Source organism: Triticum dicoccoides, chromosome 2B (genome assembly GCF_002162155.2).
Source record: "Triticum dicoccoides isolate Atlit2015 ecotype Zavitan chromosome 2B, WEW_v2.0, whole genome shotgun sequence".
In the NCBI taxonomy this organism is placed as follows: Eukaryota; Viridiplantae; Streptophyta; class Magnoliopsida; order Poales; family Poaceae; genus Triticum; species Triticum dicoccoides.
Window position 1 is genome coordinate 686,100,405 of NC_041383.1, and position 9,720 is coordinate 686,110,124.

The following is a 9,720-nucleotide window of genomic DNA, read 5'->3' on the forward strand; positions in this document are numbered from 1 at the left end:
CCCTAGGCCGCCGATCCCCCCGTTCCTCCTCCAACCTCCCTCCCCTGCCGCAGCTTGGTGGCGCCGCCGGGCAAAGCCCGGCCGGCGTAGGCGGCGGCGGGGCTGCTTCTCCCTCTTCCGCTCGGGGTCCTGGACTGGCGCGGGACGGCCCACCGATGGAGGTGCCGGGCTTGGCGGCGCGACGGCGGGCTTGGAATAGCGACGATGGCGTTCTGGTGCTCGTGGCTGGTGCGGCGGCAGCAAGTACCACCTCAGGATGATTGGGCGTGAGAAGGCCCCGGCCAGATTTGGCCGGTCCGGCGGTGGCAGGGGCCTGGAGCGTGGCTCGGGGGGCGGTGGGAGACCGGTTATCTCCTGCTGGGCAGCGGCCCTCGCTGATGCCGGGCTAGGAGCAGAAGGAGGTCCCTTCTGTTCTTCCCACCGTGGTTGTGTGTTGTGACGTTGACGGTTGGTGGTGATTCGGGACATGGATGCTGGGGTGGCGACCCTGGAGGGTGGTCTGTACGGTGGCTTTCCAGCAGGTTCCATGACGGCGGTGATGACTATGCCTCTTGGTCGTCTGGACGACGAGAGGGGTGGCGGTGGCTGGCTCGGGCTCACTATCTGTCCTTGGCGGTGGCGTTGCCCAGATTCGGATCTGGAGGCCGGTCCTCGTTGCGACTGGCATGGGTGCCTCTTGGCGACACGGATGAGCTGCCAAGCGAAAGCTTCGCGCTTTGCGCCGACGGCGACGACATCTGTGGGTGTCACGATCTTCTTGAAGACGTCGGCGTGGTTCTTCTCTCCGTGGCGAGTCTCTCGGTGAAAACCCTTGTCCTTTTGGGCTCGGCAGTGGCGGTGCTTGCAGTCCCCTCCTGAGAGCGTTGCCATGGAGGCTAGGTGTCCTAGGTCGTGTCGTAGCGTTATATTCTGGTCATCCTGTATCTCGTTGTTCGGCAATGTAGTCCTGTGCCACTGTGTTAGCCGGTATTTAGGGATCTGCTGTATCGGTGGGCTACCTCATCACATTGTATCATTCCGCCGTATAGATGGGTGTTATTTCTTTATATATAAAGCGTGGAGAGAGCCTATTTCGAGAGGGAGTAATTATGTGCAAGTGAATTGGCCGGTTTGGAGCCTTTCCCTAAAGCTTCCCACATGGTGAACCTTACAGTTTTACTATATATCTTGAGGATATTTCCCAAAAGTATATACCATTGTGATATTTTTCTTTTCTTTTGAAATATATGTCAAGCTTACCCAATTTGGGTGCAATAATTCATCACAATATCAATTTCAAGAATAAGAATGATCTTGTCATTCCTAGGCTACACGTCGAACATTTTCATGATGATTTGTCTTTCTTGATGGGTTGACAAGGCCTAGATCCGCTTCACATGGGCTCTTGCTTCTCCCTCCGACCTTTATTGTCGGCGCCCTCTCTTCCCCACCCAATAGTGTGGATGTGTGGGTGGTTTTAGCTCAAGTTTACTAAAATTAACCAAATTTTATTAAGTTTTAAGGTTCGATTTTTCCTGTTATTTTTCTCATAAACTAGACCAACTGTCTTCCTCTAATGGAAATTACAAAATTGGTGCCCTCTAATGAGGTTCCTAAATAAATAGATCTGAGCCGGTGAAGTCTAACTATGATCTACTCGCTGTTGAATTAGTGCACTTTGAGGCAGAACGAGTCAAAGGAAATGACGAAGCTTGTCATCGCCTATTAACTTAACCACATATTGGTTTCGCTGGAATATCGACTCAGTGGACAAGGAAGGCAAAGTTTGGGGTTAGACGCTGCCCACTTGAGCAAAGTTTTTCACGCTTAAAAACCAACGAACATCCAACATGGCACATGTAGGTTGCCATGTCCAGATTAACCACTAGCGTACAATTGTGACGTAGGCATGAGGTCGCCTGAACTTTCCTAGTTAGAGATTTTGGTGGTCCGTTCTCTTGACAGTTCATCTGTGAATTGTGGACGTGTTGACATATGTTATTCTCTCCAAAGACGACTCTTGGTGGTCGGACTGTCTGCTTGGTGTTTGCGTGATTTCAGTTGCATTGTGTGCACTTACATCATCTTCACTGTGTCAGCATTTTTTTTTTACTACGAGTTCTAGTTCTAGGGCAAAACTCCCATAGCCTTGCAGCTTTATTTAATATACATGGAACGGTACATAGTATACAACCTCTAATGTGGAGAAAAGAAAAAGAGCAAAAAACTATGGTACAACTTACCGTTTAAGGTGGGACTCTCCTGTGGAGAACCTACGGTACAACTAACCATAGTATACAACCTCTAATGACGAGAACTCTCCTGTGATGCAATGGCAGGCACACAATGTTGTAAACTTACCCACCCGGGTTTGAGGACTCACTTCTACTGAACAACCTAAAGTTCAAGGAGAGAGCTTCCCCCTTTAACCACACTTACCATTTAAGGTGGGAGGTAAGAAACTCATTTCAACAAATCGTCCCTGAACCTGTAGGCTTAATTATACGTGCCAGCAGGGTTGTGTGATGCACAAATCGTCCCTGAACCCGAGCAAAACATGACACATGTGGTTCCATCAGCACCATTCCAATCGTTGGGTCAACAGTTGCTTGATGTGGATCATCATTGTGCTTTTCTTTTCTCGTCTAAGCATACCATCGGCCATGTATAACTTTAATATTTTTTTACCTGTGTGGTCCTTTGTACGCTAATGTTTGTTGTGTACCTTCTAGTGCTGCAGAGGTCAAGTGTGTGATCATTGCATTTTTTATCTTATTGATGACATGGAGCACAACTTTGTATCTTTCCCTTGCAAAAACGGAAAAAGGGATGTCTAGCTTGCTGGGACAATATCACGTGCTATCACACATTAGGTGGTATCATGTTACTATTTTCCCAAAAATGCATTAAAATGGTTTTAAAAAATTGAATTTTTTTGCGAGTGTCCACAAGCAATGGCTTTATAACTTGTAAAAAATTCAAATCAAAACACACAAGGGAAAACAACAACAAAAGTCAACATGAATAGTGTCTCCAAAAGGCAAAAGTCAAAATGACACTAATCAGTTGTGTGTGTTTTGACCGTTGGATCTCACAGCCATGGTTGAACTCGGCATGCAACACATGAGCTTTGTAGCTCCCTTAGCATGTGATATTCTCCGTAGCCTCCTTAGTGTCCCTTCATAGTAGTAAATTTAAATATTTTAAACTTTGTCACAACAATACAACTTGTTGGTAACAAAATAAGATTCCGTTTGTTGTTCTTGAATTTTACTATGCTCGTGCTCTAAAGGAAGGAACTCTCACTCTATCCTTCTATGTTTGAGTAAATTTCTCAAACCCACCATATTTGTGACTAGGCTAATGGATTACCACCATTTTTGTCAAAAATCCCAGTAAACCACCACTTCTGCGGCAAGTGGGTAACAAAACGCACTAATTCGGAACTAAGCCGCGCCTAACAGCAGAACTAAGCCCCACATGTCATGCTGATCTGGAATGCCTACATGGACAATACGCTGAGGTGGAAGATGGCCCCACAAGTTAGCCCCTCATCTCTTTTCATGTTTTTTCTTGTTCTTCCACAGTCACGGTTGTCATTTATGTCATGCCGCCTCCATCGACCTTCAATGGCCACCACCCGCGCGGTGGTGCACACCCTTGGCCAAGCTCCCCACACCCCCCTGTTGGCCGAGCGGCAGCCACGACGGTTCCCATGCTGTCTTATCTCCCCTCGTCGATGTCAAAACAGGCGGATCTCAGGTAGGGGGTCCCGAATTGTGTGTCTAGGGTCAATGGTAACAGGAGACAGGGGACATGATGTTTGCCCAGGTTCGGGCCCTCTCTATGGAGGTAATACCCTACTTACTGCTTGATTGATCTTGATGAATATGAATATTACAAGAGTTGATCTACCACGAGATCGTAATGGCTAAACCCTAGAAGTCTAACCTATGAGGTTATGATTGTGTATGTCTATATCTGCCTCTACGGACTAAGCCCTCCAGTTTATATAGACACTGGAGGGGACTAGGGTTGTACAAAGTCGGTTACACAGAAAGGAATCTTCATATCCGGTCGCCAAGCTTGCCTTCCACGCCAAGGAGAGTCCCATCCAGACACGGGACAAAGAGTTCTATCTTGTATCTTCATAGCCCAACAGTCCCGCCCACATCAATAGTCCGGCTGTCCGAGACTGCGCTGACACGGTGGCTACGCTTCGGGTGGTGCGGTTGGTGGTGGCTCGTGCAGGACGGGATGCGGCGGCGGTGGATCTGGGCTGGGAGCAGCCCGGCTGGGCGGCTCTGGGTCGTGAGGCGTGGCTGGGCCTGGCGGATCGAGCGGCGGTGGATCCCTCCCCCATCGTCTCTGGCACCTATACCCATCTACATCGATCCAGCGGGTGGGGCGCCAGATCCGGCCTCCACGGTGGCTGCCGGTGCCACTCGGCCCGTTGTGGTGATGCTTTGGGGTTGGTGCTTGGGGGCGGCGAGATGCACGGGTGCGTGCCCGGCGGCACTGACGCGGGAGCTCGCTAGGCGGTGCGGGTTGGGCAGTGTGGCCGTGGTGGCCGCTGCTCTGGTCGTGGATGGCTCCACGGTGGCTTGGCAAGTCGGCTTCGGCGACGGCTGGCACGTCCTGGTGCCGGTTCGTCCGTAGGCGGCTTGTATCGGCCTTTGGCCCCCCTCCTTGTTGTCCGGTCGCTATGTTCAGCGAAGGGCTGGCCTTCTCCCAGCTGCGGTCCATCGCTCGTCTCGCGCCCGGTGCACAGGTCTGAGCTCGTCTCACGCACAGTGCAGCAGGACAAAGCTCGTCTCGCGCACGGCGTTGCAGGACCGAGCTCACCTCCCGCCCAATGTTGCAGGACGGGTCGATGGAGGCCAGGTGGCCGGCCTATTGGTCTCGGCGCTGGGGGTCACCCAGGGGTGCGAAAGGTGGGACTGAGGGAGTCCTGGATTCGGGGGTATCCTGATAGCCGGCCTATATACTTTGGCCGGATTGTTGGACTATGAAGATACAAGATTGAAGACTTCGTCCCGTGTCCGGATGGGACTCTCCTTTGCGTGGAAGGCAATCTTGGAGATTCAGATGATTAGATCTCCTTCTTTGTAACCGACTCTGTGTAACCCTGGCCCCCTCCGGTGTCTATATAAACCGGAGGGCTTAGTCCGTAGGACAAGAACAATCATAATCATAGGCTAGCTTCTAGGGTTTAGCCTCTTCGATCTCGTGGTAGATCAACTCTTGTAATACTCATATCATCAAGATCAATCAAGCAGGAAGTAGGGTATTACCTCCATCGAGAGGGCCCGAACCTGGGTAAACATCATGTCCCCAGCCTCCTGTTACCATTAGCCTTAGACACACAGTTCGGGACCCCCTACCCGAGATCCGCCGGTTTTGACACCGACATTGGTGCTTTCATTGAGAGTTCCACTGTGCCGTCGCGATAAGTCTCGATGGCTCGTCTCGTTGTCAAGGACAACATCACCTCTGGGGGAGCCCTTGCTCTAGGCCAAACTCTCCGACTAGGCGGCTTCGTCATGACCGCCCGATCGGCTATCATGCCGACGATGACTTCTCAGGTCATCAAAAACAGCCTCCACGTCAGTTCGGAAATTGCCGAACAGATGGATCCAATGGAGCTCTCCTCCCTTAATGAGCTCTTGGATCGCATCGCCGCTCTGGGTGTCGCTACGGTCTATGATCGGATTGGCTTTAAACCCGACCAAAGGGAGATTAACTCTCCGCCGGTCACCCATGAGATAGCGGTCGTGGAAGAGCAACGCATGGATTCTCCCTCTATTCTGAGGACGAACTATGTCCGGATCTTCGAGCTCCCCAAGCCGGATGCCCATTCACGGGAGAACATGACCCAAACCCCAAACTTAGAATCGTGCGGCGGGCCAGAAAAATCGGGCAACATCCTGGAACCCGAGCTGTCAAGATCGGAAGCCTCTCTGCCCCTGGGTCTCAGATCAGGTCAGGGTTCGGACTTAAATCTACCCACCCACCCAGATTTAATCCATCTTTCCCATATCCAACAAGAGCCCCAAGAGACAGTACATCATTACTGGGCCAGATTCCTCCTTTTTATAAACAAGGTCAAGGACTATCGCGAGGAAGACGCAATCTCATTCTTTTGCAAAAATTGCACGGACAAGGGGATCCTCAATGCTATAAGTCGTCGTGACATAGTACACTTCGCTGACTTAGCGGCCATAGTATAGAAGTACTATGCGATGGAGAGCGCATGGAAAACCCAAACAAAATTTTGGGATACTCCGGCTCTCACCAAACCCCTCGTCCGAACTAAAAGGGTAAACTCTCGCAGGTCACCCAATCCGATTACCAAAAAACCACAGCCCGCTGCAGGGCGTGGAACCGTACTGGAGGAATGGCTCAATAGGCCATGCAAACTTCACAGCACACCGGATACGATGCCAACACATAGCCTTAGAGCATGTTGGATACTCCGGCAAGTAGCGAAAAGCGCCGAGGATCTCCTCATTAACCATACCGCAGAGCAACATCCCACCAAATACAACAATACAGTACTTACAGTCTTCGAGACTTTCGCCTCAAATAATAGGCGCATGCAATCTCTCCGTAGCCTCGCCGAAGTTTGCCACGTGGCAACAATAAATCCATGGAACGACATGGCTATAACTTTCAATGCCGGTGATGAACCTCAATTCCGAACAGTCCGGGCACCAGCCGCTTTGGTCCTTAGTCCAATCATGGACGGCTTCCGGCTCACTAAAGTGCTCATGGACGGCTGAAGCGGATTAAACCTCATCTACGAGGAAACCCTCAAAAAGATGGAAATCGACAAGAAACGCATTGAGAGAAGCAGCACAACCTTCAGGGGAATCATCCCTTGTCGAGAGGCACGATGCGCGGGAAAAATCACACTGGATGTGGTATTCGGCACGCCGGAGAATTACAGGTCGGAAGAAATCACTTTCCAAGTGGCCCTGTTCAGCAGCGGATACCACACCCTCTTAGGGCGGGACGCATTCACGAGATTTCAAGCTATACCCCATTATGGTACATGAAGCTCAAAATACCCAGGCCCAATGGAATCATCACTCTATCTAGTGATCCAGACGTCGCACTCCGCGCTGAAAATAAGACCGCCACGCTGGCCCTCGAGGCATTATCCAAAACCCTCGTTTCCGAAGAACTAACCTCGCTGCGCTCCACAGTGGACAGGGACGACGTGATACTCGATAAACGACCCAAGTCCACCTCTTTCAAACCAGCGGACGAGATAGTCAAATTCTAGGTCCACCAACGGACCCCACAAAAACAACTTCCATTGGAACACAGTTGAACCTAACAATAGACGCCACACTGCAAGAATTCCTGCATGAGAATTGGGATATCTTCGCCTGGCATCCTTCAGACATGCCGGGCATCCCACGCAGGCTGGCCGAACACAACCTAAATATACTGAAGAGATACAAGCCGGTCAAGCAGACTCTTCGGCGCTTCTCAGAACCTAAGCGACAAGCCATGGGATAACAACTAGCTAAGTTACTTGAAGCCGGATTCATCAGAGATATAAAACATCTGGATTGGCTAGCAAACCTAGTGATGGTACCAAAGAAGGACAAATCCTGGCGCCTTTGTGTCGATTTCAAGGACCTCAATAAGGCTTGCCCTAAGGATCCCTTCCCCCTCCCCCGCATCGATCAAATCATCGACGCTACCGCAGGACACGACTCACTGTGTTTCCTCGACGCATACTTAGGATACCATCAGATCAAGATGGCAGAGTCCGACCAAGCCACAACGGCCTTCATCACGCCATATGGCCCCTTCTGTTTTAACACCATGCCTTTCGGGCTCAAAAACGCCGGCGCAACCTATCAACGTATGATTCAGACATGCCTGGAGAAACAAATTAGCAAAATAGTGGAGGCATACGTGGACAATGTGGTCATCAAAACAAGACACGTCGAAACTTTAATAGATGACTTGAGGCTCATGTTCGACAATCTCCGGACATATGACATCAAGCTCAACCCGGAAAAATGTGTATTCGGCGTACCTTCCGGGAAGTTGCTCGGCTTCATCGTTTCCAATAGAGGAATTGAAGCAAATCCGGCAAAAATCCGAACTCTGTCACTGTTGGCTACCCCAACAGACCTCAAGCAGATCCAGAAATTAACTGGATGTGTGGCTGCCTTAAGCCGCTTTATCTACCGATTGGGAGAAAAGGCACTACCTCTCTATCGCCTTCTTCGATGCACCGAACACTTCAAGTGGATGGATGCGGCCACGGCCAGACTGGAAGAAATAAAGGCCCTCTTGGCCAGTAATCCAATCCTGACCGTGCCAAATATTGGCAAACCTATGCTATTATACATAGCCGCAACACACCAGGTTGTAAGGCAGTGCTCATCGTCGAACGAGAAGCGGACGGACACAAGTTCCCACTCCAAAAGCCGGTATATTACGTGTCCACTGTCCTCACCCCATGCAAATCCCGGTACCCACACTATCAAAAGATAGCATACGCGGTCTTCATGGCATCCCAGAAGCTACGACACTACTTTCAAGAGTGTTCGATCATGGTGGCCTCCGAAGTACCACTGAATGACATAATAAATAACCGCGATGCCACGGGCCGGATTTCTAAATAGGCTATTGAGCTCCTTCCATTCGACATAACATACAAACCACGGCGAGCCATTAAGTCGCAAGTACTGGCCGACTTCGTCGCCGAATGGACAGAAGCCGAACTCCCTAAAGAGTACGGTGCATACTCCAATTGGATCATGTACTTTGACGACTCTAAAATGTTGGCCGGACTGGGTGCGGGTGTTGTCCTGACATCCCCCACCGGAGACACGGCCCAATACGTACTCCAGATATTATACACAGACTGACACAATGCAGTCGAATATGAGGCTCTATTGCATGGTCTTCGGATGGCAGTCTCCATGGGCATCCAACGCCTAGAAGTGCGAGGGGACTCAAACCTCGCAATATCACAAATAAATGGAGACTTTGATGCCAAGGATCCGAAAATGGCGGCCTACCGTAATGCCGTCCTCAAAATGTCAGCTCGGTTCGAGGGGCTCAAGTTCCACCATGTGGTCTGAAAAAACAATCAAGCGGCGGATATCCTCGCCCGCATCAGCGCTAAGCGCGACCCCATCCCACCCAATATCTTCTTGGAAAGGCTGTTCAAGCCATCCGTGGCATGGGAAGGGGAGACCGGCAATACCAGTCCGGCCCCGAATATAACCCCAGATTCCGAACCATCTGACTTGATTGGAGGCTCTGCCACCAAAATAACACCTTCGGCCCACGAAATCATGGTTGTCATCTCCCCATGGACCGAGCCCTTCTTAGCCTACCTAAATAGGCAAGAGCTCCCCGAGGACCAAAATGAGGCACCTTGTATTGTACGGCGTTCTATGGCCTACAAAGTCCACGAGAGAGAGCTTTATAAGAAAAGCGCCACCGGAGTGCTCCAAAGATGCATCTCCGAAGAGGAAGGGCGGCAGCTCTTGGCTGAAATCCATGCCGGACTCGGCGGGCACCACACCGCAGCTCGGGCACTTGTAAGAAAGGCCTTCCGTACAGGTTTTTACTGGCCGATAGCCCGAGCAGATGCACAGGACCTTGTCCAACATTGCGTCGGTTGCCAACTCTTCGCCAATCAAAGCCATATGCCCCCTACCGCTCTCCAAACAATCCCCATAACTTGTCCCTTCGCGGTCTGGG